We start from the raw sequence: 11,615 nt of genomic DNA on the forward strand, positions 1-11,615 counted from the left end.
TGCCGCCCCACGCCCCAAAGAGCCTTTGCTGGCCAAGGAATTCTGAAGAGGATTTTTATTCTTCATCCAGCCTTTTCCCACCCCCAGGGCAAACCGAGAGGCCCCACCTGTGCCCAGAGTGACCCATACCCGAGGTGCCCAGGCCTTGACCATTAAAATCAATAGCCTGCTTTACAAAGGTATTTTGCACATCCTCCTCCTCCAGCCAGGTGGAGTTACCTGCCTCTTCTCTAACGTGCAATGCCCAGCTGATCCCCGCCAGCCCCCTCTCCCCACACCAGGCCGCCTGCCCCATCTGGGGGCACAGCCTTGACAGACGCCCCTTGGGCCCAGGGCACGGTCTCCCCGCGGGCCGCTCCGGCAGCCGGGCGGGTGACAGACCTGTGCGAGGGGTGGGGAGGCTCCGGCAGATCCTGGAGGCGGCGCGGCGCGGCGCGGCGCAGCCCCCCGAGTTGCCGGGCCGCTACTGAGGAAGAACGGCCCTGACCGCCGCAGCGCCAGCACGGGGAGGTGGAGGGACAGGGAGGGGTCTCCCATCTGCGGGGCGGGCGAGGAGGGGACAATTACCTGTGTCACGTGGGAGAAGGATGGCCGCGCGCTCGGAATCTATACTCGGCGTCCGCTGGGCGCGGTGAGGTCATCAAACGATGGGTGGGAGGGGCCGCGTGGGGAGCGAGCGAGCGAGCACTGGGCGCTGTCCGCAGGGCGGTGCTGCAGAGGCAAGAGAAGGCGGGAGAGCTGGGAGCGCCCACCTGCCCTCCGCCCCACGGGACCCCGCCCCCGCCAACCGCCCCACGGGTCCGGGGGACCCCTCTTTCCCTCCCCTGCTTCTCTCTGTGGGCTCTCTTCTCTCAGCTGTTCCCACCTGTGGTCCCCTTCCTCTCACCTCCCTCCCTCTCCCCCCCTGCACCGCTCACCTCACTGTCCTCAAGCTACTCGCCCTGTCTCTGCCTCCTCCACCTAATGGCGGTGTCTTCACCTCCTTCTCCTTCTCCCTCAACGGCCCACTGGCTTAGACGCTGCTGTAACCCCACATCAGTCTCAGCACTTGTGAGAAACCCTGTTTTTCTTGGGATGGGCTCTCACTCTTACTTACTATTCTCCAGCTGAGGGGTTTCAGGGTTTGCCATCCCCTCTTCACCACAACAGCCATGGCAGAACTCTGCTCCACAACCAGTGGGGGAGACCTCACAAACACTAGGGTGTTGTTTACTAACATCCATCAAACTAGTAATAATATTACAGAGCCTTGTCAAGCCCTTCTCATCAAAGGATGCCACAAAGGTTTAAGCCTTACCATGCCTCCCTGAAGAGAGGTAAGTACCCATATCACTGATAAACAACCATGCCAGTTCTTCACCATTTGCTTCTATGTTTCATCCCCTATCCTTTGTCCATCTATGGCTTTAGATTGCAAGACCTTCAAGACAGGGACTGTCTCTTTTCTGTGTTTGTACTGCGCCCAGCACAATGGGGTCCTAATGGGGCACTACAGCAATATATGTACTTGCTACTGCTAATGAGATAACTGACCTGAGGCACAAAAGGCTTGGTTGTGTCAGTGTGTAGTTCTGATCACACCAGTGTAATTTTATTGAAGTCAGTGGCCCACATTCTCTGATTCTCTTCAGAGCAAGGTGACCCAACAAGGGAGTCAGTTGTGCACTTTGATTTTCAGGCTAGCTCTACACGAGCACAGTTTATAGCAGTCATGAGGCTATGCCAGCTATTGACAGCTCTCAAAGTGTCATCCACTAGTTCAGGATTACCAGAATATTGCTTGCTTTAGTCACATCCCCTCTTCTCTCCTGTCTTGCACCTATGCTGGGGATTGTATGTGAGGTGATGTAAGAGCAAACTTACTCTACATTGGTTGGGGACTCCCCTACAGTGGAAAAGTCCTTAGCTCTGAACATCCAGCAGTTTCTTTGGCCCCTTTACTCCCCACCAGCAGAACAAAGAGGCAGGAGCAAGCCAGAGAAGTTGTCTCAATATGATTGATTCTAATCTCCTCCAATTGTAAATCAAGACTATCTCCCTTGTAGTTAATGGCATTAAGCGACTGTAAAAAACACTGTAAGAAAGATCAGGATCAGGCCCACAGACTTCAGTAGAGCTAATCAAGATTTAGAGTGGGGCGATCAAGAGCAGCATCCATTCCAGTAAGATTAATTGCCCCAGGTCAAACAGCAAATCAGTTTCAGAGCTGGGAGTAGAATTCAGATGTCTAACCACCGGTCCTGTATTCCTATATTTAATGTGTCTAGTTGAAAACTTTATAAGGCAGTGTTGCTTATGTATCACACTCTGCTGTCACTACCTGTTACAGTCACGTAAAGGACAACATAATAGTATTATACGTGAACAAGCAAGGAAAACCAGGAGCACAGTCCTCATGAAGAATTCCCAGACTCAGTTGGATAGAACAAAACAAAATCAATACATGCAGCTCAAATCAAAGGGTCTTTAATAGAAGAGATGACTAGGCAAGACAAAAATTAGAGAGAAAGTAGTTTCAACCTGGAGGTTTTCAGGTGGTTAGCAAGGAAGATGGGATTACTAGAGATGAACCTGTTTGCATCTACATAGAACAACGAGGTCATAAAGTACTTCTTGAGGCAGCAAAATCCTAGGGATACAAGGACTGTTATAACCATGAAGTTGCCACTATATGCCTTCTTAACAACACTAGTTAGCTTCAAAACTCATGGCAAGAGCCAAATATTTAATTTGGTCTTAGTCCTCATTCAAAACACAGAACACTGTTAAACTAACAGATGGCATAGAAGGGTCCTTTGATCCTTACCCAGCAATATTTCATTAAAGATAGGCTACAAGTGTATGTGCGACTAATGAGTAGATAAGAAATATGGCAGGAAAATTGGAGGAAAGGAGGAAGATTTAAAATGCAAGGTCTTTACTGGAATAGTGGGAATGAATTACCAAAAGCTACATATAAGATATAATATGTTTTGAGGACATTTATGCTTTTCTATCCAATATTGGTATGAAATGAGACAGTTCTAGACCTTGACAAAATGATTGGAAACATGTCTAAGCCCTTATAATTATATGATTAGCCCTGTTTTATGTGCCTGAATATACAGTACAGGATAGTATGGCAACAAGATTTTGATTTTTCCTCCTGCTGTCATTATTATTTGAGGAATATATTCCAGGCTTCTTCTTTACTGGATTTCTTCGAGCTACAAATATTTATGTACTTTCCTTGATTATATGTAAAGTTGTATATTTGTTATTTCAACTGTCCTTGATAAAACTACAGAATAACATGCAACCAAGGTCAATCATCTATGGAGCCAACTAAAATTGTTACCTCAGCTTACAGTTGACACCATGGCATAAATATCCACATGCTTCATAATTTTCTGGGCAAATTGAGGTAGGATGCAATAATGGAAAAAATTGTACCTGGATAAGAAGGGAAGGAGGATGGTGAGGGAGTCATAATTTATTCTACACAAAGAGTGTGTTACAAAAAATGATTTAATCAGGGTCAACTTGACTTCAGTAATAAGCAAAATCTCAGACAGGAAGGAGCACTGGCAGGTTTTACATGAGCCTCTACTATAATGTATTTTAAATTACCCCAGAATCAGATTAGACCCTTGGTTATTACAGCAATTGATAGTTCACTCTAATTTTGCTGATTAGAATACAGGAACATATTTTTTCATTGAGATAAAAAATTTCTTGGTCCTCAGAATCAGCTAAATTAGATACATTAGAAATCTTCATTACTATCTTACTAGTTCTACCAACTGCGTGAATATTTTTCAAGCAATTGTCATATTTTGAATAATTATTAGTATTGTCAATTTAAGTTAAAATGCTCTTGTGAAATGATCTTTAGAGCTGGGGTAGAGTTCCCAGGGGTGAAGCACAAAGAGCAGTTCATGAAGTGATGCACTTAGTGATGTTCTGCCACACAGATCTGGGAGGGAGGTGGACCGGCCAAACTGGTTAGTGGATCCTGTTGTCATTGCAAAACAAAAAGTTTGCTGAACCAGTTACATGAAAACAGCCATATGATAGTCTAGTCTGCTGGCAATGAATGAAACACTGTTAGCTGCCATAGTTACTAACCAAGTTTTAATCTTATTGCAAGCAGGCACAAACCTTGTTTAGCGGCAATCATGTTACACTGATTATAAACTCAATTAAAAGATATAGTGTCATCAAAGCCTTACAGAACTCCCATTGACTTCACGTGAAAGCAGGTATACCTAATAAACATTTAGACACTTTAGTGATGAGCATGGTATATACGCTAGGATAAACATACCATCCTCATCATTTTATAGACTTTAAGGTCAGAAGGGACCATTATGATAATCTAGTCTGACCTGCACAACGCAGGCCACAGAATCTCACCCACCCACTCCTGCAATAAACCTCTCACCTATGTCTGAGCTACTGAAGTCCTCAAATCATGGTTTAAAGACTTCAGGGTGCAGAGAATCCTCCAGCAAGTGACCCATGCCCCACGCTGCAGGGGAAGGCAAAAAACCCCCAGGGCCTCTGCTAATCTACCCTGGAGGAAAATTCCTTCCCGACCCCAAATATGGCGATCAGCTGAACTCTGAGCATGTGGGCAAGACTCACCAGCCAGATACCTAGGAAAGAATTCTCTGTAGTAACTCAGATCCTACCCCATCTAAAATCCCATCACAGGCCTTTGGATCTATTTACCACTAATAGTCCAAGATCAATTAATTGCCAAAATCATGTTATCCCATCATACCATCTCCTCCATAAACTTATCAAGCTTAATCTTGAAGCTAGATAGGTCTTTTGCCCCCACTGCTTCCCTTGGAAGGCTGTTCCAGAACTTCACTCCTCTGATGCTTAGAAACCTTCGTCTAATTTCAAGCCTGAACTTCCTGATGACCAGTTTATATCCATTTGTTCTTGTGTCCACATTGGTACTGAGCTTAAGTAATTCCTCTCCCTCCCTGGTATTTATCCCTCTGATATATTTATAGAGAGCAATCATATCTCCCCTCAGTCTTCTTTTGGTTAGGCTAAACAAGCCAAGCTCCTTGAGTCTCCTTTCATAAGACAAGTTTTCCATTCTTCGGATCATCCTAGTAGCTCTTCTCTGTACCTGTTCCAGTTTGAATTCATCCTTCTTAAACATGGGAGACCAGAACTGCACGCAGTATTCCAGATGAGGTCTCACCAGTGCCTTGTATAACGGTACTTACACCTCCTTATCTTTACTGGAAATACCTCGCCTGATGCATCCCAAGACCGCATTAGCTTTTTTCACAGCCATATCACATTGGCGGCTCATAGTCATCCTGTGGTCAACCAATACTCCAAGGTCCTTCTCCTCCTCTGTTACTTCCAATTGATGCGTCCCCAGTTTATAACTAAAATTTTTGTTATTAATCCCTAAATGCATGACCTTACACTTCTCACTATTAAATTTCATTCTATTACTGTTACTCCAGTTTACAAGGTCATCCAGATCTTCCTGCATGATATCCCGGTCCTTCTCTGAATTAGCAATACCTCCCAGCTTTATGTCATCCGGAAACTTTATTAGCACACTCCCACTTTTTGTGCCAGAGGTCAGTAATAAAAAGATTAAATAAGATTGGTCCCAAAACCTATCCCTGAGGAGCTCCACTCGTAACCTCCCTCCAGCCTGACAGTTCACCTTTCAGTAGGACCCACTGTAGTCTCCCCTTTAACCAGTTCCTTATCCACCTTTCAATTTTCATATTGAGCCCCATCTTTTCCAATTTAACTAATAATTCCCCATGTGGCACCATATCAAACGCTTTACTGAAATCGAGGTAAATTAGATCCACTGCGTTTCCTTTGTCTAAAAAAATGTTACTTTCTCAAAGAAGGAGATCAGGTTGGCTTGGCACGATCTACCTTTTGTAAAACCATGTTGTATTTTGTCCCAATTACCATTGACCTCAATGTCCTTAACTACTTTCTCCTTCAAAATTTTTTCCTTGCATACTACAGATCTCAAACTAACAGGCCTGTAGCTACCCGGATCACTTTTTTTCCCCTTTCTTAAAAGTATCTAAGACCCAGATCCACAAAGGTATTTAGGCTCCAAATTCCCATTGGTTTTCGTGGAAGTTTGGAGCCTAAATACCTTTGTGGATCTGGGCTGAAGTGCTAATTCTGCTCTCTGAACTCTGCACAATTTTTGCAGCAAATTTCCTTTTTCATGGGTTTTTATGTAAAAAGATGATCTGGCCCTGTGTTGTAAGACCAGGCTTCTACATTTAATTGTTTCATTTTGCCTTGGGGCACCCAACAACCTGTTTGTACTTATTGTTTCTATTTGCTTCCCCTTTTGCTTCTTTATAGCTCTCTCCTTGTAGACACCTGTTCCGTTCATTGCCTACCTCTACCCTACAAAGACATTGTCTTGAAGTTTTTGGGAATTGCTTGCTTCCACTTCTTCTCCTGTATTGAAAGTCCACCAATCTGGTCCTTTGTGTGCCTGTAATGTTACTGATCCCATGCTGCTTTCTAATGAACTCCTGTGAAGTCTTCTGGGCTATTTTCTTATGATGCAAAATCTGTGTAACCATTGACCTACTTCATCATACATCCTACTTGCCTGCTGAATAGGACACATACTTACCTTGCTTTGATTTCTACATAAAGCTCCCGCTAACTTGAATGGAGTTTCCACGTGCAGAACGATAGCACACAAAAATCTCAAGTGTCAGAAGCTACGGAGCCAGTTCACAAGTGGTGTAAGTCCTTTGAAGTCACCCAGTTTCAACTCCATACTGCAGTAAGTGGTGTTACACTGTGGATGAGTTTTGCCCATTGACATTAAAAAAATCAGCAGCATATGACTGCTGATTTAACCTCTGAGGATAGGACAAGAAGCAATGGACTTAAATTGCAGCAAGGGCAGTTTGGATTGGCATTAGGAAAATCTTCTTAACTGTCAGGGTGATTAAGCACTGGAATAAATTGCCTAGGCAGGTTGTGGAATCTCCTCACTGGAGATTTTTAGGAGCAGATTAGACAAACACCTGTCAGGGACCATCTACTCTGAATAATACTTAGTCCTACCTTGAATTCAGGAGACTGAACTAAAGACCTCTCAAGGTCCCTTTCAGTCCTATGCTTCTATGACAGCCATGCCAAATAGTTAGTGTTAGAGATAACAGTCTAACATTTGTAATTGCATGCTGTGTAGGCTATAAATTGAAGATATTCAGCCCAAAAGATTTATTTTTCTTAAGACCAATTATCCTGGGGAGGGAGGTAAGAGGAGGGAGCGGAAGGGTGTTTCTAGTTGTAACTTATAGATGTGCTTTCTAATGAGAAGTTGTCCATTTATTTTTCCTGTATGTCCGCAATTTGGTCCCATTGGTTGACCAAACTAGGTTCAAATTATGTCTTCGGATATGCACCGTAGCTCCCATCGACTTCATCGGGAGCTGTGTTTGTGTAAGGGAAGGCATAATTCAGCTCTTTGTTTCACTGTATACTGTTCATTGACCATGGGAAGAAGTGCCACTTGGTAGCTGGCATTATTCCAATAACAGAGCAATTCGGTAGTCTTTTGTGGAACCTCCTTTAACTATAAAATCAGACTCAAAATGAATATCCTTCATAGAATATAAGCTACTATAATTCCTCACAACTATCCTTACTTGCTTTCTTGTACATCAGTTCTGCCTGCCAGATTGACAACTACATGCGGTCAACATTGCACTTCCAGTAGTTAATTGCCTCACACAACCCTTTTTTTTAACACAGCATGACTTCTCCGTATGCTTCTTACTTCAAAGGATGTTCTCATTAGAGATGGTCTGGATACAGACTACTCTGAGAAGGACAGTCTCATTAATAACTTCCCCTCCTGAAAGATAGAAAATAAATATCTGAGACACTTTATTGTTTTTATATTCCTATTTCTACTACATTTGACAGTGTTTCTTGAACTCCAGCATAGAAATTCCATTTTACATTAAAAAATAAAAATAAATAAAAATGTTTTTCTCGGTTTGTTTGTTACATGTAATTACATTATGAATACAATCTAAAGTAAATTAAATATTCTCTCTCATTTGAAGCAAGGCACATCTCCAAATGAGAACTGCAAACACACTACAGCAGTAAGCCTAATACTAAGTTTGTAAATATACCAAAGAGCCATGGAGAGGCTGGTTTAGAGATCTAAACTACAGGTTGAAGAGCAGGTTCAAATGCTATCAAGTCCTTAATTCTTCACGTAGTTCATTTGAATTCCATGCTGTTTACTCTGGATGGATCTTTGGAATAAAAATCAAAGACCTGTCTTGTTTGTATGAATATTAAAGAATCTATGGCACTTTTCTTAGGAGCTGGGGTTTGTGCTAATTGTCTTAGCTAATATTTCTCCTCCCATACAACCCAGCTGGAACATAATGAAATTAGATACTGAAGGACAAATCCCTCACCTGCCATTGTATCTTTCCACACAGGCCTTAACGCAGGTGGGACACGATAGTTTAGGCATTCAGACATACCAGATACAGTCTCAATTCCTCACACATTCTTATGTTTCTCAACCAGCTCACTCAGAAAGTTGACTGCCATCCCTCAGCACAACCCAAACAGATCACAGCAGAAACCTTTCTTTTTTCCACCCTAATGTCACACATTCTGCTGTCATTACATTCTACACTGTTTTGCTACAAGAGCCAACATTCTCCCTGTGCTAACAGCCCTGGAGTGTCATGATTCCATCTATATACATTAGGGTGAGAATATATTGATTGTACACATACTTATCACCCTGTGGTTCATACCATCGTTTTAGAAAGAACCAAATTACACTGAGCAGCAACTGACAGGTTCTTAGTGAAAGCAAGCGATTCCTATGACAAACACCCAATCCTAATGCTGTGTTTTTTTCACTACAACTTTAATTTTTAGTCTAACAAACATATTTATATACTCATTGTCTCCACTGTGTAGCCAACACATCCCCTTCTTATGTTTAGTAAATTTGAGTGTTCCAAGAGTGGAGTCACTTTAGGATCTAAGCAATTTTGAAATATACAACCGAGTTCAGTAGGCATTCCTTACCACAGTAAAGTCAATGGCCAAACTTCTATTGACTTAGTGAACTCAGGAGTTCACCCATTGTCTTTTGTTTGCTTTGGGTTACTAGTTTTATAGGTTATCAAGTTTTGCCATCCTGTGTAAGGGCATAATGGCTCAGATATTTAAGTTCCTAATTTTCATTGATTTCAATGAAATCAAGTAAGGAGCCTAAATACTTTTGAGGATCTTGTCCAATATTCCTTCAGTTATGAGTTAATTAAGGAAATACAGTGAGTTTCATAAATTACTTTTATTATCCATATGTTTGATTATATTGGATCCTTCAGTCCTTACTTTGTCTGTCATACAGGTAATAAAATATCTGACTTCCTAGAATTTACCTTCTTTTCTCAAGGCTAATTTCTACTGAAATTAGAGATCTGGAGATCTGGATTTCCTGGTTGTGTGAAGATCCCCAACAAAAATCAGTCCAGGCACTTTACTGCTTACATTGTGACTCTCATGCAAATTTAACAATGATGGTGGAGTGTGAGCTACTTGCTGCTCAAATGTGTGGTCATTTTTCAGCCAGTAGCTAGACTCATGTCTGTGGTTAGATTTAAATGTGGTGTTTGTTCAAGGTATCTTTATCCAGTTACCAAAAAGAAAGCGACTGAACTGTTCTCCATCTTGAATTTGCGGACGGTACCACTCCAGCTGAAAACACCGTCGTTAGAAGTACATTGTGTTTGCAGTGGAAAATGAAGATGACAAATCTGAAAAATTCCTTCCCCCTTAAGTGGATTACTATAAAAATCAGATTACTTATCAAGCAGCTGTTGTTCTGAAAATGTGTTTTCTATGCAGAGCCACACTGTAGCAGTCATGACTCTAGTAATTAATCCATTTAGAGTAGTGTCAGGGTTCCTTCCCCACTCTGAACTCTGGGGTAAAGATGTGGGGACCCGCATGCAAGACCCCCTAAGCTTATTTTTACCAGCTTAGGTTAAAAAATTTCCCAAGGCACAAATTCCACCTTGTCCTTGAACAGTATGCTGCCATCACCAAGTGATTTACACAAAGAATCAGGGAAAGGACTACTTGGAGTTCCTGTTCCCCCAAAATATCCCCCCAAGCCCTTACACCACCTTTCCTGGGGAGGCTTGAGAATAATATCCTAACCAATTGGTTACAAAGTGAACACAGACCCAAATCCCTGGATCTTTGGACACTAAAAAAAAAAAAAAATCAATCAGTTCTTAAAAAAAGAATTTTATTTTTTTTTAAAAAGAAAAGGTAGAAATCCCCTCTGTAAAATCAAGTTGGAAGATAACTTTACAGGGTAACAAAAGATGCACAAAACACAGAGGAACCTCTTCTAGCCTTAGTTTCAAAGTTACAACAAAACAAGGATGAACCTCCCTCCAGCAAAGGGAAAATTCACAAGTTGAGAAAACAAAGATAAACTAATATTCCTTGCCTAGCAGTACTTACAATTTCTGTAATATGAGAGACTGGTTCAGGATGGTTTGGAAGACATGGATTGATTTAGTCCCAAGAGCGAACACAGAAACAAAGAACCCAAAACAAATCCTCTCCCACCCCCCAAATTTGAAAGTATCTTTTGTCCCCATTGGTTCCTTTGGTCAGGTGCCAACCAAGTTATTTGAGCTTCTTAACCCCTTACAGGTAAGGAGGAATTTTAGGCTACCCTTATGGTTATGACAAGTAGAAAAGTCAAGACATGTATATCCCTAAAATGGAACATTCCATCTGGTTACTCGAGTCTACTCTCAACCTTTTTGATACCAGGAACCAGCTTGCTGCCATCCTAAACTGTATCAGGGAGATCTCAGGGACCAGCACCGGTCCACAGGCTGGTCATTGAGAAACAGTGGCCTACCCCAAAAGCTCTGCGAGAACAATAGCAATTTTAACCTGAATAACTGCTAAAACCAGCTACACTACAACTGACTAAAGAATCTAATTAACTATTTTAAAAATGTAAATGCAGAACTACTCAGAAGAGGAGAAGGGCACACACACACCTTTGGTGCATGAAATGTGAGGTGCAAAGTACACACACACACACCCAGTGATGAGCTGCCAAAATCTTAACAAACGGTTCCCTCCTCACCTCACAAGGGGGTCGTGGCCCCCCCCAGGACTCCTGCCCCATCCAACCCCCTGCGTTCCTTGATGCCCCCCCCCGGAACCCTGCCCCATCCACCCCTGTCCCCTGACTGCCCCCAGAACCGGGCAGGAGGGTGTCGCCACTGTAGTGGGTGCCCACTCTGCCCTGCCCCTAAGAGCCAGAGGGACCTGCCGGGGGCGAGGTGGGGAGTCCCACCGGTGCTTACCTGGGGCAGCTCCCAGGAAGCATCTGGCAGGTCCCTCTGGCTCCTAGGGTCAGGGTAAAGTAGTTAGGGGGGAACAGGGGAAGTGGCTGCTCCCCCACTGATAACATCAAAAGTGGCGCCTTAGGCACCGACTCCGTGGGTGTGCCGGGCTGGAGCAGCCATGGGGAGAATTTGGTGGGTGCAGAGCACCCACCGGCAGCTCCCCGC

The 11,615-nt window shown here is 43.1% G+C and overlaps 1 protein-coding gene across 2 annotated transcripts in view; it reads right to left on the reverse strand.

The window, feature by feature from the left end:
* OGDHL (oxoglutarate dehydrogenase L) overlaps positions 1–687 on the reverse strand; it is a 109,040-nt gene extending 108,353 nt beyond the window's left edge. The window contains exon 1 of one of the 2 annotated variants that reach the window (XM_048858031.2): positions 568–687. The gene's annotated coding sequence lies outside the window, so the exon portion shown is untranslated. Of the gene's footprint in view, positions 1–381; positions 524–567 lie in introns of those variants that run through there. The other variant, XM_048858030.2, reaches the window with a different exon arrangement.
* Positions 688–11,615: the final 10,928 nt, after the last annotated feature.

Source organism: Caretta caretta, chromosome 7, assembly GCF_965140235.1.
Source record: "Caretta caretta isolate rCarCar2 chromosome 7, rCarCar1.hap1, whole genome shotgun sequence".
Classification (NCBI taxonomy): Eukaryota; Metazoa; Chordata; order Testudines; family Cheloniidae; genus Caretta; species Caretta caretta.